Source organism: Pan troglodytes, chromosome 4 (assembly GCF_028858775.2).
Source record: "Pan troglodytes isolate AG18354 chromosome 4, NHGRI_mPanTro3-v2.0_pri, whole genome shotgun sequence".
In the NCBI taxonomy this organism is placed as follows: domain Eukaryota; kingdom Metazoa; phylum Chordata; class Mammalia; order Primates; family Hominidae; genus Pan; species Pan troglodytes.
Window position 1 is genome coordinate 114323803 of NC_072402.2, and position 26933 is coordinate 114350735.

Genomic DNA, 26933 nt, shown 5'->3' on the forward strand with positions numbered 1-26933 from the left:
TCAGTGGGGGAGCTTTTTGAGCCAGGATGAGCCAGGAGAAGGAATTTCACAAGGTAATGTCATCAGTTAAGGCAAGGACCGGCCATTTTCACTTCTTTTGTGGCGGCATGTCATCAGTTAAGGCAGGAACAGGCCACTTAAATATCACTTCTTTTGTGATTCTTCAGTTATGTCAGGCCATCCGGAGGTCACAGGGGATATGATGGCTTAGCTTGGGCTCAGAGGCCTGACACAGGCCTCCATGGATTCCCAGCTGCCCTGGAATCTCCTGTTTCAGGGGGAGTTCACAGGAAGCCATGTTAGGGCATTTCCATGTCGTCCTGGGCCCAGACTTCCAGCCCCGAGCAAGGACTTCAAGTCTTGGTCAACTGCCATGACAGGGCCTCAGCATGGCAGCTCTCACTGCAAAAGCTGGCAGGCCTTCAGAAGAAGCTGAAGGTTCCTCTGCCATTTCCAGTGTAATTCTCTGAAGCCCAGGCCCATCCAGTTTAACTGAGTAGCTCCCCTTCTCCCACTGTGATGAGAGGCAGAATGAGGCTCGCTATAACACATTGTGAAACAGGTAAGAGGAGGCAGAACCGAGGGTACAAATTCATTTTTCTTGTTGCCATATTTCCTTGCTCGTTATAGTTTCTTTGCACCCTAGAGCTCTTGTCAGCGACCCATTTTGTGAATGGAGACGTTTCTGCTTTGAAGTCATAATTTATCCTGCAAGAGCTGCTAAAAGAAGCACTTTTAAACTCAGATCTGAGCGAAGGCTGGGAATTGTAAGTCACCTACAAGCACTTGGGTAAATTGCAAAGAGTAGAGTCTTTACCTCAGGGAGTTAATTTTAACTTATTGCTTTTTCCTCTGAAGATGGTTTTCTCAAACATTTTCTCCCTCTTGCTTTCATCGCAAATTCTGGCTTAGGTTGTAGAAATTAGTGGTCTGTGATTTATTTATGACATTTAGTTTGCTGTAAGTTAACTTGGACTATTGCATCATTAACTATCTAGCTAAACAAGAGTTTTAAAAATTAGCCCATGGAAAGCCTAGGGAAACATTATGTATTTTTTGACCTACTCAAAGACAATTACAATTACTAACAGCCATCCGTCTTCATAAGTCTTAGGGAATATGGAAGAGAAGTCAAGAGGCTTCACGCACTTGCATAAGCCTGGATTCAAATCATGTCTTTCCCTGTGATCATTTCTGTGACCTTGGGCAAGTTACTTAACCTCTCTGGGCTTCAGTTTCCTCAACTGTGAATGGAAGTAAAGTTTCTGCCTTCCTCCTAGGGTTGTTGCAAGTAGAAAATGAGTTACAGATGTACAAAGACATTAGAAGGCTGCCTGCAACATAGAAGCAAAATGTAAGTACATTTTATTATCAAACTGTCTTCTAAATGTATTCAGAATATGTAAATACATGGAGACGAGAGACATACAGAAAGTATTTATTTGTAAAAACAGGTATCTTTTGCTTTTATGGTTTGATTAATAATTAAATGGCTATTCAAAGCAGATCAGATTTAATGCAAAGGCATTCATAGTTTTACCCACTGAAGGTGTTTTGTTTTTTGTTAAATACAATCAGGTGCATTATCTATTTAAATCTTCTGGGTCTTGTGACAATGCTGTTTTGAATCCCATGTTTTAAAGGTTGACAGAAAATGTCTTCAATGTGTGAGTTTGCATAATAGAAGCCATCTGACTGAATAGGGCTATATTAAGTGGCCAGCGTCTCTGGAATCTCCTCAGCACTCTTCCATACCTTCCCACACACTCTCAACAGACACATGTGGCACACTTTCTGTAAGCGACAGAAAAGAAAAGTAATAAAAACACATCTCTGTCTCCATATGTTATTGCATTTTCTACACACTGCGTTTTCAGAGTAACTATCTCGTTGTTAAATTTGCTTGTAGCTGACAAAGCTATTCAGGAATAAACAATACCCTCTGTCAGTTGATAGGTGGCCAATTTTCCAAAGAGGATTCTTTTGGAACCCCTTAAAGTATTCCTTTGTTGCCCGGGCACGGTGGCTAACGCCTGTAATCCCAGTACTTTGGGAGGCCGAGGCGGACGGATCACGAGATGAGGAGATCGAGACCATCCTGGCTAACACGGTGAAACCCCGTCTCTACTAAAAATACAAAAAAAAAAAATTAGCCGGGCGTGGTGGCGGGCGCCTGTAGTCCCAGCTACTGGGGTGGCTGAGGCAGGAGAATGGCGTGAACCCAGGAGGCGGAGCTTGCAGTGAGCCGAGTTCACGCCACTGCACTCCAGCCTGGGCCACAGAGCGAGACTCCATCTCAAAATGTATATATATATATATTCCTTTCTTGTAACCCACAGAAAGTCACAAGAGAGCAATTGAAATGTGTAACTGAGTTTTATTAAGAACCCACTGGAACAGGGATAACTGCTTTCTTGCTTACACACACACAAACACACACACACACACACTCCTTTCCCTTCATTCCTTTATTTTTTGGGGGGGTGGCGGGTCTTTCTTAACAAATAAATAATTTGGAGCTAAATCTCTACTGATTGGGGGCCACTTCGTCTTCACAGTGTGGATTTAGCAAGGCTCTATTGTCATACCCATTTTATTGCCAGAAAGTCCAAGGGATTTGGCCAATTTTGGTATAAATTAGATTAATCACCTGGCAGTCACAATTCAGCCACATGGATTTAAGCAGCTCTTTAATAGTTTGGGGACCCCTAAAGGAAAGGTCATGCAACTCTAATTTTAGAGAATGGGAGATGGGAGTAGCCAGAGGGAAGGAGGTTTGCAGAGTCTTAACCTGGAGGCTCCAAGTTCTGTTTCCAGTGCAGTTCTCTTCTTTCAAACCCCAGGGATACAGGTCCTCCTGTTTCTTGCTTTCAGAGCCCACATGATATCTTTCACGCGCGTCCGTGTGAAGAGACCACCAAACAGGCTTTGTGTGAGCAACAAGGCTGTTTATTTCACCTGGGTGCAGGCTGGCTGAGTCCGAAAAGGGAGATAGGGGTGGGACTGTTTTATAAGATTTGGGTAGGTAAAGGAAAATTACAGTCAAAGGGGGGTTGTTCTCTGGCGGGCAGGTGTGGGGGTCACAAGGTGCTCAGTAGGGGAGCTTTTGAGCCAGGATGAGCCAGGAGAAGGAATTTCACAAGATAATGTCATCAGTTAAGGCAGGAACAGGCCATTTTCATGTCTTTTGTGGTGCAATGTCATCAGTTAAGGCAGGAACAGGCCATTTTCATGTCTTTTGTGGTGCAATGTCATCAGTTAAGGCGGGAACCGGCCATCTGGATGTGTACGTACAGGTCATAGGGGATATGATGGCTTAGCTTGGGCTCAGAGGCCTGACAATATCCTTTTTTTCTTTTTCTTTTCTTTTTTTTTTTTTTTTTGAGATGGAGTCTCATTGCACTATTACTCAGGCTGGAGTGCAGTGGCGCAATCTCGTCTCACTGCAACCTCCACCTCCCATGTTCAAGCGATTCTTCTGCCTCAGCCTCCCGAGTAGCTGGGATTACAGGCGCCCACCACCATGCCCAGCTAATTTTTTGTATTTTTAGTAGAGACGGCATTTCACCATGTTGGCCAGGCTGGTCTCGAACTTCTGACCTTATGATTTGCCCACCTCAGCCTCCCAAAGTGCTGGGATTACAGGTGTGAGCCACCACGCCCGGCCTGATATCCTTTTTTTCTAATGTGTATCATGTTGCAAACTTATATTAACTTTTATGATCACCTGAATACGCTCTATCTCTACCAGGAGGGCAGGAATCCCATGAGAGCTGCAAGAGTGTTTTACTTACCACTCTGTTCTCGACATCTAACCAAGTGCCTGGCATACAGTTGAAGCTTAATAAATAATGACCGGTGGAGTGCTGTCCTCTGTGCACATTTTTTGTGCCAATTTTCAGTGTCTTCTGAAAGACACTGACTTTCAACTGTTGCCATTGACTGAGGTCATACATGATAAGGGTGGCTGAAATTACCACATAATCTTCTGGTCAGGCAGGGAGGCATTCCATCGATCAATAATTTTAAAAGGAAGTATTAGATTCACACCATTTACTTACTTTGTGCTCAGTGCTAGAAACTGAGGGAAATATTAAAAAGTCTGTCTCTTTGGCCAGAGAACTTCAAAATCTAGCTGGCAAAATGAAACTTACACAAATGTCATAATTAAATGCTAATTTTTTTTTTTTTTTAATTAAGACTGACTCTAGGGGAAGTAAAGTTTCAGAGAATGGAGTGATGAAGGTGTTCTGAAATGAATGGAAAAGGTTTACACGGGATTAAGATTTAAACAGGAAAGAAGGTAGGCTTAGAATATGTCAGGGTCAGAGGCAAGACTTTCTATGTGGAAGGGAGGGGACAGGGTGAGCAAAGACACAAAGCCTAGCATGAGCATGGCTTAAGTGAGCAGAACAGAGCCACTGACCAGACTGGAGTGCATGAGAGAGAAAAGGAGGAGACCAAAGTCAAATTATGGAGTACCCCAAAATGTGCTGTGTGATCTTGATAGCAGCCCTGAATCCAACCTGGTCAGTCTGAGATTGTGATACCCAGCGTGGGAGGGATGGTAGTATGGGCAGTGGTAGAGCTTGGAGAACAACAAAGGAGCTTATCCTAGCACTCCAATCCACATTCTCCTCTTGGTTTCCATTTCACTGCAATCAATTTTTTTACTTTAAAGTGCTCAATTTTTTTTACTTAAAAATAACGCAAGGATGAATCATTCTAATCTCCCTATGAGGCAGTGGTTCTCAAAGGTGGATGTACATCAGAATCCTCAGGGATCTTATTTTACATGGTGATTCCTGGAACTGCCTCCTACCCCACAGCCAAGTTATGATTTACTAGAGTAAGATTAGGGTCTAGGGGTCTGCATTTTTGCAAAGGCCTAAAGTGGTCTATGGACAACATTTTGTGGATATGGCCCTAAGGGGTAAATGACCTAAGGAAAGAGCAGGAAAAATCTCAGAAGTTGGGTAGCCAGAGAAAGGCATAATAGAAGCAAACTGCACAGTGACCTGGATGAGATTGGAGACTATTATTCTAAATGACGTAACTCAGGAATGGAAAACCAAACATCGTGTGTTCTCACTGGTATGTGGGAGCTAAGCTATGAGGACGCAAAGGCATAAGAATGATACAATGGACTTTGGGGACTTTGGGGGAAGAGTAGGAGGGGGACAAGGGATAAAAGACTACAAATATGGTGCAGTGTATACATGGATGAAGGGTGCACCAAAATCTCAGAAATCACCACTAAAGAACACACTCATGTAACCAAAAAAGAAAAAAAGAAGCATGCACAGTTAGTCACAATAACACTGATTTTTGCTAAAATTTAAATGCCACCCAGAGCAATTCTTCTCTTTTCCATCATCTAGGGGCTTAACTTAATCTGATAAGTAGGGATGATACATATGATAGGTATAGAAATTATCCAATTTCCAGAAGCCCAGGTAGTGAGCATACTAAAGCTCACCTTAATCCAAGGACGTCCTGAGAGCAGCCACTTGAATTTATGCTTTGGTATCAGCTGGGCCCAGAGTAGCTCATTTTAAACTACAATTAGTAGCAAATTACAGTCAGACTGACTTTCAAAAGTGCTGGTTACATTCAGCTAGGAAACAATTGAAAGGATCAGATTGGTGCTGCCACTAAATCAAACAAGCTCATCTAGCTCCAGAGACTTGGGCCTCTCAATCCTGCGAAGTCTACAAGTCAGCATCTCTTTTAGCAAAAAGCTTAGCTCTAGGCTTTGGTATTCTAATCAGTGCTCACTCCAACAATGGCCTGATCTGCTTGAGGAGGGTGCAGTAAACTGATGGGCAAAAATGCAGAAATGGTGAAAACGTGTATTTGTTCTCCACCTCCGGATGGTAAACCTTTGCAGGACTTTTGTAGTACCTGACCCAGTTTCTCTGTAGGTTCTCTTCAAACTCACTGGGGAGTGAAGAGACCTCAGAGGAGACACAAACTCTCCTCTGTCAGCTGTTCTTTCATTCAATACATAGCGAAGAAAGCCGGACAGTGCAGAGCGAATTTGTGCCACTGAGCCCTCCACAAAGTCAGACGGTTTGACTGTGGGAACTGGAACACCGACAGCTGATACGGTCTGGGACTGAGCTGGAATGTGGGGTCACAGTGAGGGGTGCAGTTTTGAATGGGTTGAATGGGTTGAGTGAACTTACTCAGAGTTATAATTCGAGAAAACTGTAAAAAGTTTTCCAGTTTTTACCACACAGCTACAAGGGGAAAAAGCCTCTGTAATAGTTATTTCACCAGAAATCTTTATTTTCTTTGTGTTTCTCACTCTCTCACAGTTTTATAATGACAGCATGGCCATTTCACCTGGGTTAAAAGCAAAGAAAAGAACCCTACTAGCGAAGGAAACACGTTTGAGGCCTAATCCCGCTCCTTTTATTTTTATTTTTAATCTGCAAGCAAATAATGTTTGGTTTTATTTTCTGTGATCCTGGCCGGATAGAGAGCCCAGTGTCCATGAGGGGATGTGCAGAGCCATCTGTCTGCAGCAGAAATGAGCACAGTCCAGCTGCATTGGCTCTTCCATGCGCAGGCACAGACACCTCTCATGCCTGGAGCTGAGGAAACGAAATCCCCCATGTCTTTGATTTACCAACTAAAGGCACTAAAGGCAACCCTCATTTTCCTCAAGGACAGGCAACCCTCAACACGAGATGGGGGAAAGAATGCTGTTGAACTAAACTGAATTTAAATAAAAGCCAACACCCTTTCCAGAAATGCAAGAAATTTTGCTTGTTTAGAATATCTACTGGGCATTGAATGGGCGGGTCTCTAGCAGTTGTCCGGGACCACCTAGTTTCTGACTACCACCCAGGCATCTCCCAGTCTCCAGTTCAAGATAACGCCTAATCTGCAAGACATCTTGCCCATTCTGGCCAGTGTCTGGTATTTTCCTCACTCCCTCATATGCCTCATAATAAAATATCCGGCCCAGCTCTTTCCTCATTTCACCAGTGTCAGCTAGAAAAGAAGGGTAAATTCAGAATGACTGATTCAAGGAGTCTGGGCTCTGGAGCAGCCTGGAGGAAAGCGTCTATGTGATGGGGATCTGCTTGAACCTCTGCTCCATGCCCCTCTCCTGCCTGCCCCCGCCCCTGTAGTTTGGCTGAACAGCCATTGTGACAGAAACTAAAGGGGAAGAAGCATTTCCAGTCTTGATGAAATTTTTTTTGTGTGTACATTGCTGAATTTGTTACCTATCTGTTATGGGAAACGGTCTCGATCCAGACCCCAAGAGAGGGTTTTTGGATCTAGCACAAGAAAGAACTCAAGGCAAATTCATACAGTAAAGTGAAAGCAAGTTTATTAAGAAAGTAAAGGAATAAAGAATGGCTACTCCATAGACAGAGCAGCCCTGAGGGCTGCTGGTTGCCCAATTTTATGGTTATTTCTTGATCATATGCTAAGCATGGGGAGGATTATTTATGCCTCCTCTTTTTAGATCATATAGGGTAACTTCCTGACATTGTCATGACATTTGTAAACTGTCATGGCGCTGGTGGGAAAGTAGCAGTGAGGATGACCAGAGGTCACTCTCATCGCCATCTTGGTTTTGGTGGGATTTAGCCAGCTTCTTTATTGCAAACTGTTTTATCAGCCGAATCTTTATGACCTGTATCTTGTGCCAACCTTCTATCTCATCCCGTGACTTAGAACGCCTAACCATCTCAGAATGTAGCCCAGTAGGTCTCAGCCTCATTTTGTCCAGCCGCTACTCAAGATGGAGTTGCTCTGGTTCAAACGCCTCTGGCATATCTACCATTTGTCGAGTGGCATTTATGCTGGCTAGATCCTATGTCTTCCTGCATCCTCTGGTATTGGGGCCTCTGAGGAAGTTGGAAGGAATCCCTGTCACCCTCTCCAGGAAAACCTTCTTATTCTTGTAGGTGTTCTGGAGACTGTGATCCCACCTCCCACAGTCATTCCTGTGTCCGTTTACTTCTTTTCTCTTTCTCACAGATCAATTCAGTTTTTCATCAAATCTCAAAATCATGCAACCCAACCTCCTTATTTTATAGATGAGGTCACTATAGTCTAGGAAGCTTGAATGACTTTATGTACCGCTAGATGTGTTCCTCTTATTTACTCCTCTGTTCCTTTTGTCTTGTCTTGCCTTAAGTGTGTGTGTGTGTAAGACAGAGAAAGGGACAGAAAGAAAGGCTGATTTATTCATTCAGATTCATTGACTATTTTATGCAAGACAGAAAGCACTGGTGTTTTTTGAGCTCTTACTGTGTGCCAAACTAGAAGCTTTTCGTATATTATCTTTTCTGAGCCTCATACCAGCTCCTTGAATTAGGTGTTATTATCCACACTTACCACATGAGGAAATGAAGGCTCCCAGAGGTTAAGTAATTTGCAGAAGATTGTACTTCTGGGGAGATCTGGGCTTGGGCTCCACGTCTGACTTAGCCTAGGACTGTTCCATAATACCACATCTCTAGATCTCTGTGTAGAACACTACCATGGACTCTAGAGAAAAGAGGCTGCACGGTGGGGGATGAGGGGCAGACTGAGGCTTGATCAAGGGGAGAGGACATAGGCAGAGCGGTCCCTGAAGGATCCCGACACATATGAGAGGGGATATTCTGCTGTTTAGTAGGGCACTGCGCCTAAGCCATCTACCCTACTTCTCTCTTTTCCACTTTGAGGCTATATATATACATATTTTTTTTGTATGAAATGACAACGGGAGGAAAAAAGGGATCTTGCAGAGGTATTCAGAATGACAATACTAGGTGTGATGGTGCTGCCTGTGTTATCTGATTGCATAGATGCTACCAGGAATATGGATGGGGATGTGGGGCTGGAAACGAACTGTGCAAACATCTTCACTCTGTAGTGGGATGAAACTCTCAGATCACCCTGCTGGATGGGCAAATAAGAAACCAGAGGACATCATTTTCTTGTGCCCTTGGTGGGGAAGGTGTTCATGGAGCAGCCCTTTCACTCACATTTTTCTGGGCATCTTTTTAGGAACTGGTTTTCTCTCCAAGTGGCCCTCTGAATGGAGGTGGGGAAAGAGATGTTGAGAAGGAAATCTACAATTATTGACAAGGACAGCAGGTCAGGCACAAGGCCCACTGGTTTACCGGCATTTTTCAGAACAAGGAATGAAGTACGTGCTTCCTCTCTGCCCAGATAAGCAGATTTGGAGCCTCTACACTGGGCTGCTAAGACTGGAGTTCCATGAGATAAATGTTTTCTAATGTGGACTTCTCTCAGAGAAAGACCTCTGGAGAGAAAAACACCCTGCTGAAGTTAGAACATGACTTTTTCTTTTCTTTTTGCTTGCTCTGTGTCCTAATTAATTCCATTTGTCTTTGAAGGCATTGGGACTACAACTCTTCCCACTTTCTCTTTTTCTCTAGGGATTTAACTTTAGCTCATTTTAAGATGGCAAGTTGCCTAAAACTTTTCCCCCATCTTTCCAGAAAGGTTTGCAAACTGGTAGAGCTATTTAAATGCAGGTAATCTGAAGATATGCTCGTGTGTTCTGTTCATACACACTTTTTTTTTTTAAAGAATAGTACAAAGTGATTTTTAGGAGTTGAGAGGGAACTAATGAAAGTTATTTTATTATTTTTCATGAAAAACAAAGCCCTGGAAAGGGCAGAAAGTCTCATAAGAGTACATCAGACTGGGATAGAAGTTTCTCTAGGTTCTCAGTGCTTTTGATTACCATAAATACACACTGCCCTTTTCCACAAAACATTGTTAGAAACACTGGCTTACTCCTGCTGTCTTGACAAAGGTGGAAGAGTTAGTTCACTGACATGAGGTTGACTTGCAGGATTACCACCAAAAGAAAATCTGTGAAAGTGTGTCTTATCATGGACAGGACAGGCTTTTACGGATATCTTTATAATTCCTTCACTATGTTCTGTTTTGGTACAGCTGGGCCTGACCTACTTTGTGCCTTCATAACAGGATTTTGCATAGGTAATAACAAGTAAACAGATGAGGAGGCTCTGATGTTAAAACTCATCCCTGAAACTCAGCAAGGCTTCTCAGCTCCCAGTCCCCAGGCCAGGTTCATACATTTTATTTGTGTATATGATGTCTGGTGCTGAGACAAGGATAAAAAATTAAAACACAAATTCATCAGAGGGACCCTTAGTGGAGCTTGGTTAAAATTGGAACCTCTGAACTTCCCGACACCTCCTGCCGCAGAAATAACAAGATCATTAGTGAGCTGCGAAAACAAAGGAAGAGCTCTCCTCCCCGCAACAACAGGCCACAAGGCAGACTTGAGAATACTCGCACAGCTCACAACATCACTTATGACGTCCCAAACCAAAACAAAAGCAACTCGCCAAGCAGCCAACAAAGGGAGGAGAAGTCGGCCTCCAGCGAGCCTTGGTGAATTGCCAAATTTGGCTCTGGCTGTTTGCCCATGAGGAATTACGTAATTCTAAAATGAGGGCTCTCAAATGAGAGTTTCAGCCTCTCATCTTTTACTCCCAGAATCTGGCAGCAAAAACAGGTGAGAATCTCACTTCCACTGATGCAACGAGCCTGCTGATTTTGATTAAGTAATTCTGTTGTTTGGGTAGACTGCGGATGATGTAGAAGGTAATGCTGTGTTTATGAGATTACAGAATGAACTCCACTCCTCCCTCTCCAAAAAGTAAAGTACCAACCCTCTATTTCATATTCTAAGTGATCCATGTCTCCAATTCTCTGATGTCAATAAATATGAATATCCAAAGCAGGAAGCCCTGTTGACTTTCTTCTTCTACAGTGGTATAGCAAGCTCAGACTAAAGAACTGGCTGATATTTTACGGATTCACTAAGGAAAAGCAGAAGTAGAAGAACATAGAGGTTAGAAAGTTGAGGCTGGGGTCTGGTATGAGGGGGTGTTAATAAAATGACCCCTATAGACCAGACATCTTACAGGTGTTCTCTCATTAATATCCACAACTGCCCTGTAAAGTATTATTCTCATTTCACAGATAAGAAAACTGAATCTCAGAGAGTAAAGTGCTTGCTTGAAATCACACAGCTGGTGAGCAGTGATGTGGGGCCTGAATGACTCAAAAGCCTGTTTCAGTGGATTTAGGTGAAAGTGCCTGTGCTCTCATTAGCTCCATGGGAAGGTGTGATTGGGGTCTAAGGGTGTTTACCTGTAAAGTCAGTGCCTACACATTCCCTAGTCTCTGTGCTGTCCCATACAGTAGCTATTAGCCACATATGGCTATTTAAGTTTAAATAAATCAAAATTAAATCTAAAACAACTAATTTCCTCTGTCGCAGTAGCCACATATAGAGTGCTCAGTAACCACATGTGGCCAGTGACTCTCCTGGACAGCACAGACTTTTAGATCATTTTCATCTCTACAGAAAGTTTTGTTGGACAGCACTGGAGCTGGACAGCACTAGAACATTCTAGCTGTTAATGGGACCTCCCCTATGAGGCTGCATTTAGTTCTTCTGGGCCTGGAGAACCGGATCCATTGTGCTTACTGGAGCAGGAATGCTTCTTTCCTACTGGGTTTCCATTAAGAGGAATTTTCCCTAAGCATACTTCTGACCTCTCTCTGCCCCTTTACTCATTCTATTCCTGGGAAGTGGACATCATTTAATGATTGATTAATCTGGGAAGAATTATTGGGAATGAGCTACCCACCGGAAACACAAGTTCTACTCTTCATCCAGGGCTCTGCCCTGTAGTGGGCAGGATTTAGGGGTGACCTGAGTATCTTCTGTCTGCCTTTAATCCACTGTCTACACTTCTCCACCCGTCTCCAGGCTCCAGGAGGCTGACCTGAATGACATACATCAGTGAACTCCTTTGGCCTCTGTCAGACCCACCAAATCAGAAAATCTTACACTCCTACAAGAAATTCATGGTAAGATGAAAGAGCCACATCTGGGGCTGGGCACCTGCAGGCACAGACCCATTCACCTGCCACTTTTGCAGTAGTGTCTTTCCCTCAGCTCACACCCACATCTCCGTGGGGGCAGGAGCCCCTAGGATCGGCTGATGAAGGAGGTAAAAGGCCAAACTTGGTTTACAGAGGGGTTGGCTCTTTATATGGGTATAAGCAGTATAGGGCCTGCTTACTACAGCTCTGTTCAGGGGTGGTCTGAAAGAAAGACTGAAGAGAAATTCTTCTAACAAGCAGAGATCTGGGAAGTGTACATGTTTATCCACTTCATGTGCAAAGAGAAGTGGTGTACAGTAAGAACACATGTGGGCTCATTGTCAGCAAAAAAATGGCTTGTCCAGTTAACCAGAGCCAGGAAGGAGAAAGTTTAGAGGATTAGGGTTGAAGAGACCTAGGGAAGAAGTGCATGAAAGCCTCTTTGAGAGAGATAATGTGTGACAAGCTTTGTATCAAATATTAATGCTCAACAGAGAGTATCTTCCAGGGAAAAGGCACTACAACCCAGTAGGCAAAGGGACCCAGCCAGTTGACATCAGTCATTGGTCACTCTGATGCTAACAAATGGACCTCACACCATGGCAGCAGAGATGGAAGCTATGCATAGATCCAACAGCATGAGTGCCCTCTTACTAAGACTCATCTGCCACCCTGTATGTCCATCCTTGTAGGAACATAGACCAATACTGAGCCACTGATTCAGCACATCCTCTGTGGAGACCAACCAGCCACTTGGTGGCAAGAGATTACATTGGAACCCTCTCGTCTCAGAAGGAGCAGTGTTTCGTGTTGACTGAATCAACATGTGCACCAGATACAAGACTCCCTTTTCTGCCTGGAATAATCTGCCAGTATGACTCTCAAAAGGCTTAACTCACGGACATAGGATCCCATGTAGCACTGCATTGGATTGAGAGATAGAGAACTCAGTTAAAAACAAGGAGGTGTGGCAGTGGGCCCTTGACTCTGGTATCCCCTGGCCTTATCACATCCTATGTCACTCAGAAGTTGAGATCTGAAAGAGTGAAAAAAAAAGCTGCTTACTAGCCACTGAGGACCCAGCTTGGAGATGATAAGCTGTGAAGATGGGCGCTGTTCTCCAGACATAATATATATGTCCTAAATCAACAACCATTCCCTAGAGCTGTGTCCCCAGTAGATAGCAAGTACGAGTCTGGAAATCAAAGAGTAGAAATAGGCATAGCCCGGCTTATATCACTTCAAGTGACCAATGTAGGGAATTTATGCTTCTTACTACACTCCCAGGCTTTTGTGGTTTAGAAGTCCTAGTTTCTAAAGGGAGAACATTTCCACCAGGAAACTCAGCAGGAGACCCATTAAGCTTTAAGCTATGCTTACTGAATGTCGCTCATGCCAAAGCCTATCAGAAAAGGGAAATAGCCTTCATCCCAGCAGGAGTAATGGGCCCTGATGATCAGGAGGAGATGGGGCTGCTGTTACTCCCTGGGGTTCTCTTGGAACCCTCTTGCCAAATTTCAACAAAAAATGGACAAATGCAGTGGTCATGGCCTGAGAAAGGCTCAGATCTTACTGTTGAAGGTGGAGGTGTCCCCAACAGGTAAGCCTCTTAGACCATCAGAGGTGTTAGCCAAGGGTGAGGAGAATCTAGAATGAGTAGGGGAGGAGAGAAATGATGTGTGTAGTTACCTTGAAACTGCAGCATGGGAGTTGGGGGGGTTCTGGGGCTATAATTCCTGTCACTGGCCTTCCTCTTGTTAAGTTTACCTAGGAAAACAGGCCAGCGAGAATCTTGGAGGGGCTGTTCCCAAGTTTTGCTATAAAATGAAAGTGAATCCAAGTGGCCTGGGGCTGAATCTGAGTTCATGCTGTGGGCACTGCCCAGATGCCTTGTCAGAGCTAAGATCATTCTCCCAGCTACTGAGAGTGTGGGTAACCTGTGATGCTTAGCTGAGTCCCTCTCCAGGAATTGCCTTTAGCAAAAAATGAGCCACCTCTCTTCACCCAGACCACACTCCCCTCCCCAGGGAATGTACAGCCCAATTCAGTGTGTGGTCAGTGCAGAAGCAGAAAGTCTCAATTTGCCTGCATCTAGTGAGACATCTAGGAGGGTTCATCCTACTCCCTGAACTCCCCATGGGGTTGACTGAGGCCTTCGTCACAACTTCATTGCAGTTCATACCTCCCTTTGCCCCATCCCACTTCTTTCATTCTGCATGGGCATCGATCTTGATCGAGGCCACTCCCCAGAACACTCCCTGCCTGCATGTCTCTCTCAGGAGTCTGCTGCCTGGGGATTGGATTTAAGACACATGCTGGTCTTCACCTAGGAGTAATTTCCCTGTCCACACTGTTGATCAAATTTCCTTGAATTATCTTAATTTGAGTGTGCCCTCTGAATTTTGATGGGATCTGGACTGACGGGGCAGGGTATTGGGCTAGGGACATGACTGGCAGGTAAGTCTGCCTAATTCTGAGGCTCAGTATTAGTAGGACTCTTTACTGACACATGGAATTTGTATTCTCAAATGTACCAAAATCAGCTTACTAAAGATATTTTGGTCTCTACCTTAATTCTTTGTTTGTTAAAAGTAATGGCAAAAACCACAATTCCTTTTGCACCAACCTAATAAACTATTCAGAACCTGAATGGAAGCCACTCCTTGGTGGTTCCCTTAGAAATCGCAGCCCCATCCAGAGCCCTTGTATCAGATTTGGATGGAAAGGGCATGTGTTTAGCCTGTTCAAGGGTGACTTTTAGACAGTCCTCTCTCTCTCTGTCTCTGTGTGTGTGTGTGTGTGTGTGTGTGTGTGTGTGTGTGTGTGTGTAGGTTCAGCCTTTTCTCACTAAGACAGTTATTTTCACCCATAGGCAGGCACCCTGATGGGAGAGGCAGGATGAATGGATCTCTTTGATACTCAAAGTTTTTTAAGCCATTGATGTGTTATGTGTCTAAAATAATATTCTTTTTTAAAAAATTATTGTTTCATGATATGATTAATAAATTATTTTCTTTGTTAAATATCGATTAAAAATTATATTAATAATTATGTTAATAATTAAGAATTATAGATGAGGATAAAATTCCTTTTGACTGTTAGAGCAGTCCACTCCCAAGAGAATAAACTATTACCTTCCAGACCTTTTCAAAATTGACAGGATCTATTTAAAGTCCTGTATTTTATTTGACCAGAAAATTCTATTTTTCAGATGTTACATTTAAGAAAACTTCTTGAATGTACATGACAAAGAATGAACAAGCATATTTATTGCAACATTGTTTATAATAGCAATAAAGGTAAACAACTTAATAGGGGGCTAAATAAATTGTGGTATATTTTTACAATGACAGAGTATACAGTAGTAAAAACAGTGAGGTGGAGCCCTAAGTGCTAACTTGGAAAAAGCTTCAGGAAATATCACTGAGTGAAAAAGGAGATTGCAGAATGATAAATGTAATATGGTGCATTTTATCAGGGCTATTTAGGAAAATTATGGCCTAATAGAAATGACCTGGGCTGAGTGAGAGGAGCAGAAATGGGGAGAGTGATTATTGCCCCTCGCTTGCTTTGCCTCCTTTAGCCATTTCTTCCTGTTCTCTCAATCATTCTTTCCCCTCTTTCACTCCACATTCTTTCCTTTCTTCATCACTTCTTTTCATGGTTAAAATTGAAGACAAGTCTACCCTCTAGGAATTGTATGTGTTTATGCTCATTAACAACCAGTTGAACTCTGTTGATTAACAATATGGCCAATCCAAACTGGTTGTTAAAGTGTCAAAATAAATGGATCCAATACCATGTGAGCACGCGGGCTCACATGATCTCGTTGATGAATAATTAATATAGCCTCAATATGATGCATTAGATGGAAACCTGCCTGCTTTGGCTACTGTGAAAGCTTAAAAATAAACCAACCACTTGACAAGGTTACAAAAAAAAATATCAAAAAGAAATTGGCAGTATGGGTTGAATGAATAATAAATATATAGTGTTTGCATTAAAGAAAGTACCAGTGGCATTGTACTTTGTGTTATTATTAGAGTGTGTAGATTATTTGATTTGAAGAATTCTAGTTTAATGACTTCCTTTTGCACTGAAGGAAATAGTGGCCCAGGGAGGTAAGGTCGTAAAGCAGGGCTGTTCAGTGGTTTTCCGGTAATACACTTTGTAGGTAATAGAGATGGTCATTCTCCTTTCCTTTCGGAATAGTTCCATCTCTCTCTGGTATGGTAGGAACCAAATGTGTGGATCGTCTTTTACTCATAGGTCTGTATCTGGGGCACAAGCCTTATGGCGTGGATAGAAATGGCTGACACAGTGCTGAATTGGCTTAGGAAAAGGAAGACCGATGCTGGGTTTCTCTGGAGCTCTGTGTCATAGTTTGAAGATGACTCCAATGCCAGAGCCTCTTGGGACAAAATAATATGAGAAATGGTCACAGAAGGGGTCATCTTAAGCTAGAAGAAACTCAGAAGAAGGGTTACCAGATTCTTACAAAGCATCTAATTAAATATGAATTTTAGATAAACAATGAATACTTTTAAGGTATAATTATACCCCAGATATTGCATGGAACAAACTTATACTAAAAATTATTCATTGCTTATCTAAATTCAAATTAATTGGGTCTCAAGTGTTTTTATTTGTTAAGTCTGTCTAGCCCAACAAGATCTATGTTGAAATATGTAACTCAAAATGTCTTATAACCTGAAGAACACACTATTCTCTATGTTTCTTTGTCTCTTTGACCCCAACGTTTTAAGTTATGACCAATACTTTAAACTCCAAAGGTATTGGATATTAGATCAATTCAAGGACAAATTTTGTAAAAACTGGAGTGTTCTGCAGCAGAACAGATTGCCTCAAAAATAGTGAATTCCTCTGCCAAGGATACGCCTGTGTCAACATTTGTAATGACAAAAAACTGGGAGAAACATAAAAGGTCATGAATAAGGGACTGTTTAAAAAAAATTAGGGACGCGTCTACGCAATGGAATTCTCTACAGATTTTTTTTCTAGCCTCAGCTGCTGTTACAATAGGACTGTCACCACTGTCATAACCTGACCAACCAACTAGTTTCCCAAGAGACAAGCTGGTCTTTCTGAAACCTTAGAAGCATTCATCATGCACTTCAGAATGGTTTTCTGTCTGTACATAATGGGGATCTCCAAGCAGATCTTTAAGTAAAAAAAAGCATAAAAAGCAGTATGCACGTTGACAAAGTTTGGGTGTTTGTTGAAATGTGATCCTTAACATTGCAGGTGGGGCCTGGTGGAAGGTGATAGGGACATGTGGGTGAATCCTTCTTGAATGGCTTGGTGCCGTCCTTGTTCCCCTCTCTCTTGCTCCTGCTCTGGCCATGTGACGCATCTGTTCCCCCTTCCCTTCCACTGTGACTAAAAGCTTCTTGAGGCTCTCACCAGAAGCAGACGCTGATGCCATGCTTCTTATACAGCCTGCAGAACCATCAGCCAAAGAAATATTTTCTCTTTTTCTTTTTCTTTTTTCTTTTTTTTTTTGTTGAGACAGTCTCACTTTGCCACCCAGGCTGGAGTGCAGTGATGCAATCTCGGCTCACTGCAACCTCTGCCTCCCGGGTTCAAGTAATTGTCCTGCCTCAGCCTCCCGAGTAACTGAGACTACAGGCATGTGCCACCACACCTAGCTAATTTTTTTGTATTTGTAATAGTGATGGGGTTTCACCATGTTGGTCATGCTGGTCTCAAATTCCTGACCTCAAATGATCCACCCGTCTTGACCTTGCAAAGTGCTGGGATTATGGGTGTGAGCCACCACACCCGACCCCTTTTTTTCTTTATAAATAAACTAACTGTATGAGCCTCTTTAATATATTTATCTCCTAATTCATGATCTCTCTTCTATAGTTTCATTCCCAGGCTTCTTATCTATCCCTTGTTCTTTTGAAATTTATTTTCCTCTTTCTTAGTCTCAGATATTTATAGCAACCCAAAATGGACGAACATATATGTTAAATTCCCATTTGTGTAAATTCTAAAAAGCATAAACATAAATACAAGTGAAAACATAATAATTTTTCTGGTTAACTACCTGGGAAACTCTTAAGCATGTTTATTTTAGGGAAAGAGATCAGTTATTGAGGATAGGTGAGGAAGACTTACTATTTATTTCATACCTTTATGGATGGATTTTAAAAAACTTATTTTGCACATTGAAAAAGGGCTAGGCTGGGTGCGGGGGCTCACGCCTGTAATCCCAGCACTTTGGGAGGCCGAGGCAGGTGGATCACGAGGTCAGGAGATCGAGACCATCCTGGCTAACACGGTGAAACCCCGTCTCTACTAAAAATACAAAAAATTAGCCAGGCGTGGTGGCGGGCGCCTGTAGTCCCAGCTATTCGAGAGGCTGAGGCAGGAGAATGGCTTGAACCCGGGAGGTGCAGCTTGCGGTGAACCGAGATCGCACCACTACACTCCAGACTGGGAGAGAGAGTGAGACTCAGTCTCAAAAAAAAAAAAAAAAAAAAAAGAAAAGGAAAAGGGCTGGATATTTCCTTTGGGAACACTGCAGAGGCACTCCCTGGGATGGGGGCAGGAGGGAGAGAATGTGTGCTAGAGGAAGGTCACCTCATATTTCTTTCAGTTTAAAGATTATATAAATTTAAACTTTAAGACTTGAAGAGAAGGCCCCATTAGTTAGTTCGGATAACATCATTGATGCTTCAGGCCATCCTCAGTCGCCCTTGCCCACTTATACGTTCAGGCTAGAGGGAAATGTCTCCTAATACACTCATGGCTAATCATACATATGTTCACCAATGAGTGTCTGTGGACCATATGAGGGTTAAAAATTACTCGACAGATGAGCCCGGTGTCCACAAATCCACATGCAATTCTTGGCCTTAGGTTCAAGGCAAGCCCTGGTAGTTCACAACCAGGAAAAGCAAACTTTTTGATGCCCCGCTTAATAACAGCTTGAAACACGTGAAATTGCTCTAAAGAAAGGTTGAATAGCAATAATTTGATATGGTTCAACAATACTATTTCTGGGCATCCTTTTCTACTTTCTCCCTTGATCAATTAGAGAAACAAATCAAAGTAACTAAAGTATGTATTTGTCCAGGCTTCCAAAACTACCTTTCCTTTGATATTACATGATCTATTATCTTAGATAGGGCAGCTATAACAAATACCATAGACTGAGTGGATTACAAACAACAGAAATGTATTCCTCAGTTTTGGAGGCTGGAAGTCTGGTATCACGGTGCCAGCAGGGCCGGGTTTTGGTGAGGACCTCTTCTGGGTTGTGAACAGCTGACTTCTGGTTGTATCCTCATATGGTGAACAGCAGAGGGAGAGTGAGCTAGTAGCTCTCTGGTCATTTTCTTTTTCTTTTCTTTTTTTTTTTTTTTTTTTTCGAGACAGAGTTTTTGCTGTTGTTGCCCAGGCTGGAGTGCAATGGCATGATCTCAGCTCACCGCAACCTCCACCTCCCGGGTTCAAGCGATTCTCTTGCCTCAGCCTCCCGAGTAGCTAGGATTACAGGTATGCATCACCACGCCCAGCTAATTTCGTATTTTTAGTAGAGATGGGGTTTCTCCATGTTGGTCAGGCTGGTCTTGAACTCCTGACCTCAGGTGATCCACCTGCCTTGGCCTCCCAAAGTGCTAGGATTACAGGTGTGAACCACCACGCCCAGCTGGTCATTTTCTTATAAGGACACTAATTCTGTTCATGAGGGCTCTAACATGAGGACCTAATTACTTCCCAAAGTCCCCACTCCCTATACTGTCACCTAGGGTAGGGGTCCCCAGTCTGTAGCCTGTTAGGAATTGGGCTGCACAATAGGAGGTGAGTGGCAGGTGAGAGAGAAAAGCTTCATCTGTATTTACAGCCACTCTCTATTGCTCGAATTACTACCTGAGCCCCACCTTCTGTCAGATCAGCAGGGGCATTAGATTCTCGTAGGAGTGTGAACCCTATTGTGAACTGTGCATGTGAGGGATCTAGGTTGTGCAATCCTTATGAGAATCTAATGCCTGATGATCTGTCACTGTCTCCCATCAGCCCCAGATGGGACTAGTTGCAGGAAAATAAGCTCAGGGCTCCTACTGATTCTACATTATGCTGAGTTGTGTAATTACTTCATTATATAGAACAATGTAATTGTATTAGTTCATTTTCATGCTGCTGATAAAGACATACGCAAGACTGAGCAATTTACAAAAGGAAGAAGTTTAATTGGACTCACAGTTCCACGTGACTGGGGAGGGCTCACAATCATGGCAGAAGGCAAAGAGGAGCAAGTCACATCTTCTGTGGATGGCAGCTGGCAAAGAGAGAACTTGTGCAGGCAAACTCCTATTTTTTTTAAGCCATCAGATCTCACGAGACTTATTCACTATCACAAGAACAGCATGGGAAAGACCCGCCCCATAATTCAATCACCTCTCACAGGGTTCCTCCCATGACGTGGGAATTGTGGGAGTTACAATTCAAGATGAGATTTGGGTGGGGACACAGCCAAACCATATCATTTCACCTCTGGCCCCTCCCAAATCTCATGTCCTCACATTTCAAAACCAATCATGCCTTCTCAACAGTCTCCCAAAGTCTTAACTCATTTCAGCATTAACTCAAATGTCCATAGTTCAATGTCTCATCTGAGACAAGGCAAGTCCCTTCTGCCTATGAGCCTGTAAAATCAAAAGCAAGTTAGTGACTTCCTAGATACAACAGGGGTACAGGCATTGGGTAAATACAGCCATTCCAAATGGGAGAAATTGGCCAAAACAAAGAGGCTACAGGCCCCATTCAAGTCCAAAATCCAACAAGGCAGTCAAAGCTTAAAGCTCCAAAATGATCTCCTTTGCCTCCATGTCTCGCATCCAGATCATGCTGATGCAAGAGGTGGGTTCTCATGGTCTTGGGCAGCTCCATGCCCATTGATTTCATAACATCTATTATTTACAATATTTATGTTAACAGCTAAAACTTACATAACACTTGTATATGCCAGGTGTTTTAAATTCTTTAAATCAATGTACTCATTTAAATTTTACGATAACCTTATACGATGGTTATTTTTATCCCATTTTGCAAATTAAGGAGGCTAAGACATGCAGAGTTTAAGCACTTTGCCTGGTTTGGTGCAGCAGTAGATTTTGGAGCTGGGATTTGAGCTCAGGTAGCCTTCTGCTGGTAACCACTACATTACACTGCCACTCACTCCCCTTTTATCACCTGACAAGCCAACTCTGCCCACAAGACAAGTTGGTCTTTCTGACTCCAAGAGGCATATCTAGTGTACTCAAGAATGGTCTCCTGAGGCAGTATAGAAGTTTCTCCAACTGCAGTCAGGCCAGTGTGGCCCCATATCCAACTTTTTGGAATGTAGGCCCTCAGGCAGACAGCATGATTTCCACTGGCTTCCTTGCCAATCTCATGACAAGGAAACCGTGCCTGATAAGAATCATCTGTTTTCTTGGTTGCTGGTGTTCTTCAGGGCTCATTGCCATGGACTTCAACTTTCCCCAGTCTCTCCGGAGACATCTTGATTTTACATCTCCAGGAACATGTTCTCTACCCCTGCCCAACAATGAACTCACCTTTGTGCCTCTGTTTATTTCCTCTTTCCTAAAACAGTAGGTAGTGCTGAGGCAGCAGCAAGGCAAAGTGGCTGGCAGGTGCTATATAGATAGGAGAGGATCCACCACTCAGAAACTGAATGTTAATTCATTTTTCTGCAATTCAGTTTTTCACTTGTAGAATGAAAATAATAATACTAATATTATGAAATGGTGGTGTGACTCCACTAGCTCTTGTGTTCAGAGCCCAACATTAACTTGGGACATGTGGTCAAAGATATGAGAAAGCCCCATGAGTCTGGTGTCTGTGTGTGAGGCTGGGCCTGCCATGTGGACTAACAAACATTTCCCTGGCTTACAAAATATCCTTTTATTTAGCAAAACCATCGCCTTAAAGGCACCTGTGAATTTATTGATTAAATCTTGGTATCTGTAAGTGGGGATAAAGAAGCTTAGATGCCACTCTTTAATATTTTCTGCAATGACGATGGAATTCCACTAGGTTTGACATCTTGCTGCTCACAGGAGGGTATGAAATTAGCTATTTGGTGAATTTCTCCTTCCTCTTGGGGTTTGTCACCTATGCTGGTCTCTTCTGCTCCACCAGAGGCAGTCTTCCATAACTCACTGGTTCGGAATTTGGGCAGGGAAGACAGATTCTATATTACAATTTATGTTGATGTGTTACAGTATCGGCTTTTTCTGAGCAAGATCTATCAGAATTCAATTTTCCCTTTGCTCGCAGACCATGCTTTGGCATGGCCAAAATTTCAAATGCTAATTAAAGACATGAGTTGTGTATATTTAGTATTGTAGTAGGTAATAGCTACCAAATTAATGTGAACATTAGAGATTTGATATTTAAGATGTTTGAATAATTTGACACTAGAATATTATAGGCATTTATGCTGATTTTAAAAAATGTGATGGTGTAATAGATTTTTCATTTATTTTTGTGACTATTTTTTTCTTTAGGCTACATACTCAATTTTGTAATGGAACTAGGACAATGTTCATTTTAGTGTGATTAAACTTCTGGCTTACTGATGAAATGAAACAGTCCATTCCTGCAAAAGCATCTCACAGTTTGTTTTTAAATGAAGTAAGACAAACATACAGGAAAGGCATTATAAGTGTAACCAGCACCCAGATAAAGAGGTATAACATCACCAGCACCCTGCTTGCTCCCAATCACTGCCCCCCACCAAGTAGACTACTACCTTGACCTCTCACATCATACATTAGTTTTTGCCAGCTTTTGAACTTCATAAAAATGCAGTCATACCATTTGCACTTTTTGGTGTCTGTCTTCCTTTAGTGAGCACAAATATAGTTTCTTGACTCTGCAAATAATGTGATGGTTTCTGAACCAATTCGTGAAAAGGAAAGGAGGGAAGCAGGAAAGGAAGAAGGAGGGTGAGTAAGAGAATGGGAGGGAGACTGTGTTTGTGGGTACTGGTTATCTGTAGCTACTCTGAAAGTGATGCAGCTCCTGAACAATTTTGGGAGAATATCAGTTAGTTGTATTAGCCAGTCAGTGACTACCTTAGTTCTTATTTACAAAGAAAGTAAATTAGATTTGAAGGAATATCTTGTTGAACTGACTTCCTTTGGCTATGCAGTGGGGGTGTGGACACATGGTTTCATTGCCTGTGAACCTTAAGAAGGCCCCAGGCGGATTAGCTTGTACAGATTTTACAGCCCTGCCCCCGGGTCTCCTTTGCCTCAAAGCTATGGTCTTGGACGGTAGTCATCTGCCCAGAGTCTAAAACCAATTTCTTTTGGGACATAGACTTTCCTACTGAGTTTTCATCTGGTCTCAGGGCAAACGAATGAGAAGATAACAGCATCTTCACTCCTTCATTACACATCCTCTTTGGAACACTAGGGCTTTTACAAAATGAGAGAGTCTGTGTTTGTCATAGCCATATTCACATCACAGAGACAGGGTTAATGATGGAGGTGGCATGTTTGTCTTTTAGTGCCTCCCCCAATTCTTCAACTTCTGTTTCCAAGGACACATCCTTAGCATTCTCTTTTGGGGCCTGCGGGCTTTCATCATGCGCTCCATTCACAGTGGAAGGAGAAGTCAGGCAATTGTCTCAAGCTACTAAATGAGAAAGAATTTGAATCCAGCTGTCTCATTTCCAGTCTGATGACTGGACACTGTAATTCACTACATGGATGAAGTGTAGTGCTCATCATACACCCCTTTACTTTTCGGATGAGAATGGGAAGATCATGAAACTCTTCCAAGGCCCAGTGTCCTGTTTGCCTCATCACTCTGTCTCTTCCCTCCCTTACCTCTTTGCCAACCCCAAACCAACTCTTCTCTGAGCTCCTACCAACATCTCAGAGTAAGCATATGTTTTAACTATTTGACTCCACTTTCTGGACTAATCATTACTGATTCCAAAGGTGGGACTTTTAGGCCAGAGAAGAGGAGACAATGGTGGTATGGCATTGCAGTGGGACAAAAGAAGCCCAGTGATGTCCCTCAAATCATGTGATGTAAGTTCACCTCTATTCCATTTCTGTGTGGCTCTTGTCTTCATAATATTTATTCATTCAAAATTATTCATTCAATGCCTATTGTTTTTCCTTTTTCTGAAGATAAGCTTCAGACAAGACAGTACCTATTATGCATCAGGCAGTATTCTAGAGGCTTAAGACACATCCATGAATAAAATAGACAAAAAGTCTTGACCTTGTGAGGCTTACATTCTAGCAGGAGTGATAGAGGACTAAAAATGTAGATATTATAAATAATAAATGAGTATACTAGGGTTACTCAGGGAAACAGAACCAACAGGATATATGATACAGAGACAGAGCAAGGTAAGATGGATTAGTAATACTGGGGGTCAGAGGTCACTGCAGGTTTAACACAGTGCTCAGGAGGGTAGCATCTGAATAAAGACTTGCAGATGACAAGCCATTCAGATATTTAAAGGAAGAGCTGTCCACAAAAGGGATGAGTCAAGGCAAAGGCCTTAATGTAGAAGCATGCCTAGAATATTCAAAGTAAAGCATAAGGCCAGTGAAGGGGGTAGCCTTCAATCAAATGTGAAGTCAGAGAAGTAACCAGGAGTCAAATCACAAAGTGACATGTGGCTCATTGTTAGGACTCTGGCCTTGCCTCTGATTGAGGTGGGGCAGGGGGAGGGTATCACAGAGCTTTAAGTGACAGAAGACATGAAATAACAGACATTCTAACTAATCATTTTGGTTGCATTGTTGAGAACAAGCAGTACGGGAGTAGGGAGAGAGAAAGAGAGGTCAGGTCAATTAGAAGGCAATTTCAATAACCAAGGCAGAAGATGGTGGTGACTTGAAACAGTGAAGAGAAATGGTCATAGTCTGGATACAGGACTTCTCGATGTTTAGGCAAAAGAGAAGTCAAGCATGACTTTCAGGCTGTTGGTCTAAGCAACTTGAAGAATGGAGTTACCATCCACTGAGATGGAAAAAACTGCAGGAGCAATAGAATGGGAGGTGGACTGAGAGTTCAGTGTTGGGTATGTTAAGAATGAAGTCTCTACTAGACATGTAAAGTGGATATATGGAGTCTGGAGTTTGGAAAACTATTCTAGTTGGAGATATAGTGTAGGAGTTGTCTGTACATAGATGGCATTTAAAACTAGGAGAATGGAAAAGTACAAAAATAGTGGAGGTAGAGAGAGAAGAGGTTCAAGATCTGTGCATGGAGTTGTCTGCATATAGATGACATTTAAAACTAAAAGAATGGAAACTTGACAAAAATAGCAGGTGTAGATAGAGAATAGGTTCAAGAACTGTGCATGCATGGAGTACCCCAACATAAAGACACAAAAGAGAAGAGTAGGAGGAACCAGGAAAGGAGAGAGAAGGTGTGTCAGGGAGATAGTGGGAGGGGTGTGGAAATGTATGGTGTTTTGGGAATGAAATGAAGAAAGTGTATGAAGAAGAAAATACCAACTGCCTCAAATTCTGCTGATGGGTCGAGCAACATGAGGACGAAAATTAGAAACTGGATTTAATACTGAGATGTCCCAAGGTGACCTTGAGAAGAACAGTTTTGGTGGAGTGGTAAGGGTGAAAACCTTGTTGGGATGAATTTAAGAGAGAATATGAAGAGACATAGAGGAGACAGTACATGTAAACAACTCTTTCAAGTGATGTTTTTAATGAAGAAAAGAAAAATGGACTAATGGGAGATGTCAAGAGAAGCAGTTTTTAAGATGGGAGAAATAACAGCATATTACTATGCTGATGGACTTGTTGGTGTAGAGGACACAGGGATGGACTGCTGGGGGCACTGTGGGGAAAGGAGATGAGACTTGGTATCAGAGCATTGGGACTGGTGTTAGAATGGACAGGCTGGCCCAGTTCTGCCCCAGGTGGGAGGCAGAAAGCCTATGTGCAGAGAGGGTGGTAGATGAGAGGGCAGAGGGTGTTTGGGGACTCTCTTTCAACTGCTTTGTTCTGTCAGACAATTAAGAAAGTCATCAACTGAAAATGAGGGTATAGGAGAAGATGTTGGAGGCTGAAATAGACATCTTGAAAGGGAGCACCGTGAATGGACTAGGGAAGTATAGCACAATTGTCAGGCAGCATTTAAGGCCTATTTGAGCTTCTTGGTCATGGAACCCTGTTAAAATGAAACCTGTCAGCATGATTATGTGTTCCAGGGATTTCCAGCTGCACAGCTGATGTACATAAAAGGTGGAAAATTGGATCTCTTCTCCACTGGAAATTTTTTAATGCAGCAATTTAAATGTTTTGAGAATCAAAGAGTCACTTCAAACAATTATGCCTACCTGTTGAGCTTCCATCTTTCCTTCCTTTCTTTCTTCCTTCCATTTTTTCCTTTCTTGCTTGCTTTTTCCCTTCTTTTTCTTTCTCTCTTCTTTCTTTTCCTCCAAAAGAACTTGTGAATGTCTCCTAGTTGTATAATAATTGCACCTGAAACTGGTCTAAAACAGTCCACATTTCTTCAATAAACTTTATTGTGTGTTTATTAAGTGCCAAGAGCTCTGTTAGGTACTGTGGAAGACACAAAAAACAAAAAGAAAACTCAAGAAGTTCACAGCAGAGTGGCAAAGGTGAAATATGTCCATAATAACTGCATATAAGATAGAAATTGGTAAGCACCAATTTGAAAATATAGCATTGTGAGACTTTAGAGAAGAAAAAGATTTCTAGTTGGAGATGGAGAATCTGGGAAGATTTGAGATTGTAGTTTTCAAGGATGGAATATCTCCTATCCCACATACTTTTCTATGATGAGACATTGGTAGTCCTACCATTGAGAGTTGGAATTGATATCTTCTCTTGAACCTGGGTGGGCTTGTGACTCATATGTAACCAATACAGTACATAGTAGAAATAACGCTTTTAACTTCTGAGGCTAAGTCAGAAAAAGAGGTTCAAGTCTCCCCCTGTTTACTGGGACATCAGGTAAAAAGTCCATCA

General features: G+C 42.5%; 1 long non-coding RNA gene across 1 annotated transcript; it reads left to right on the forward strand.

The window, feature by feature from the left end:
* Positions 1 to 646: 646 nt before the first annotated feature.
* Positions 647 to 14482, forward strand: LOC107974819 (uncharacterized). The gene is made up of 4 exons (XR_010157314.1): positions 647 to 767; positions 1281 to 1354; positions 11795 to 11895; positions 12603 to 14482. It is a non-coding gene; the product is annotated as an uncharacterized LOC107974819 (long non-coding RNA).
* The last annotated feature ends 12451 nt before the right edge of the window (positions 14483 to 26933 follow it).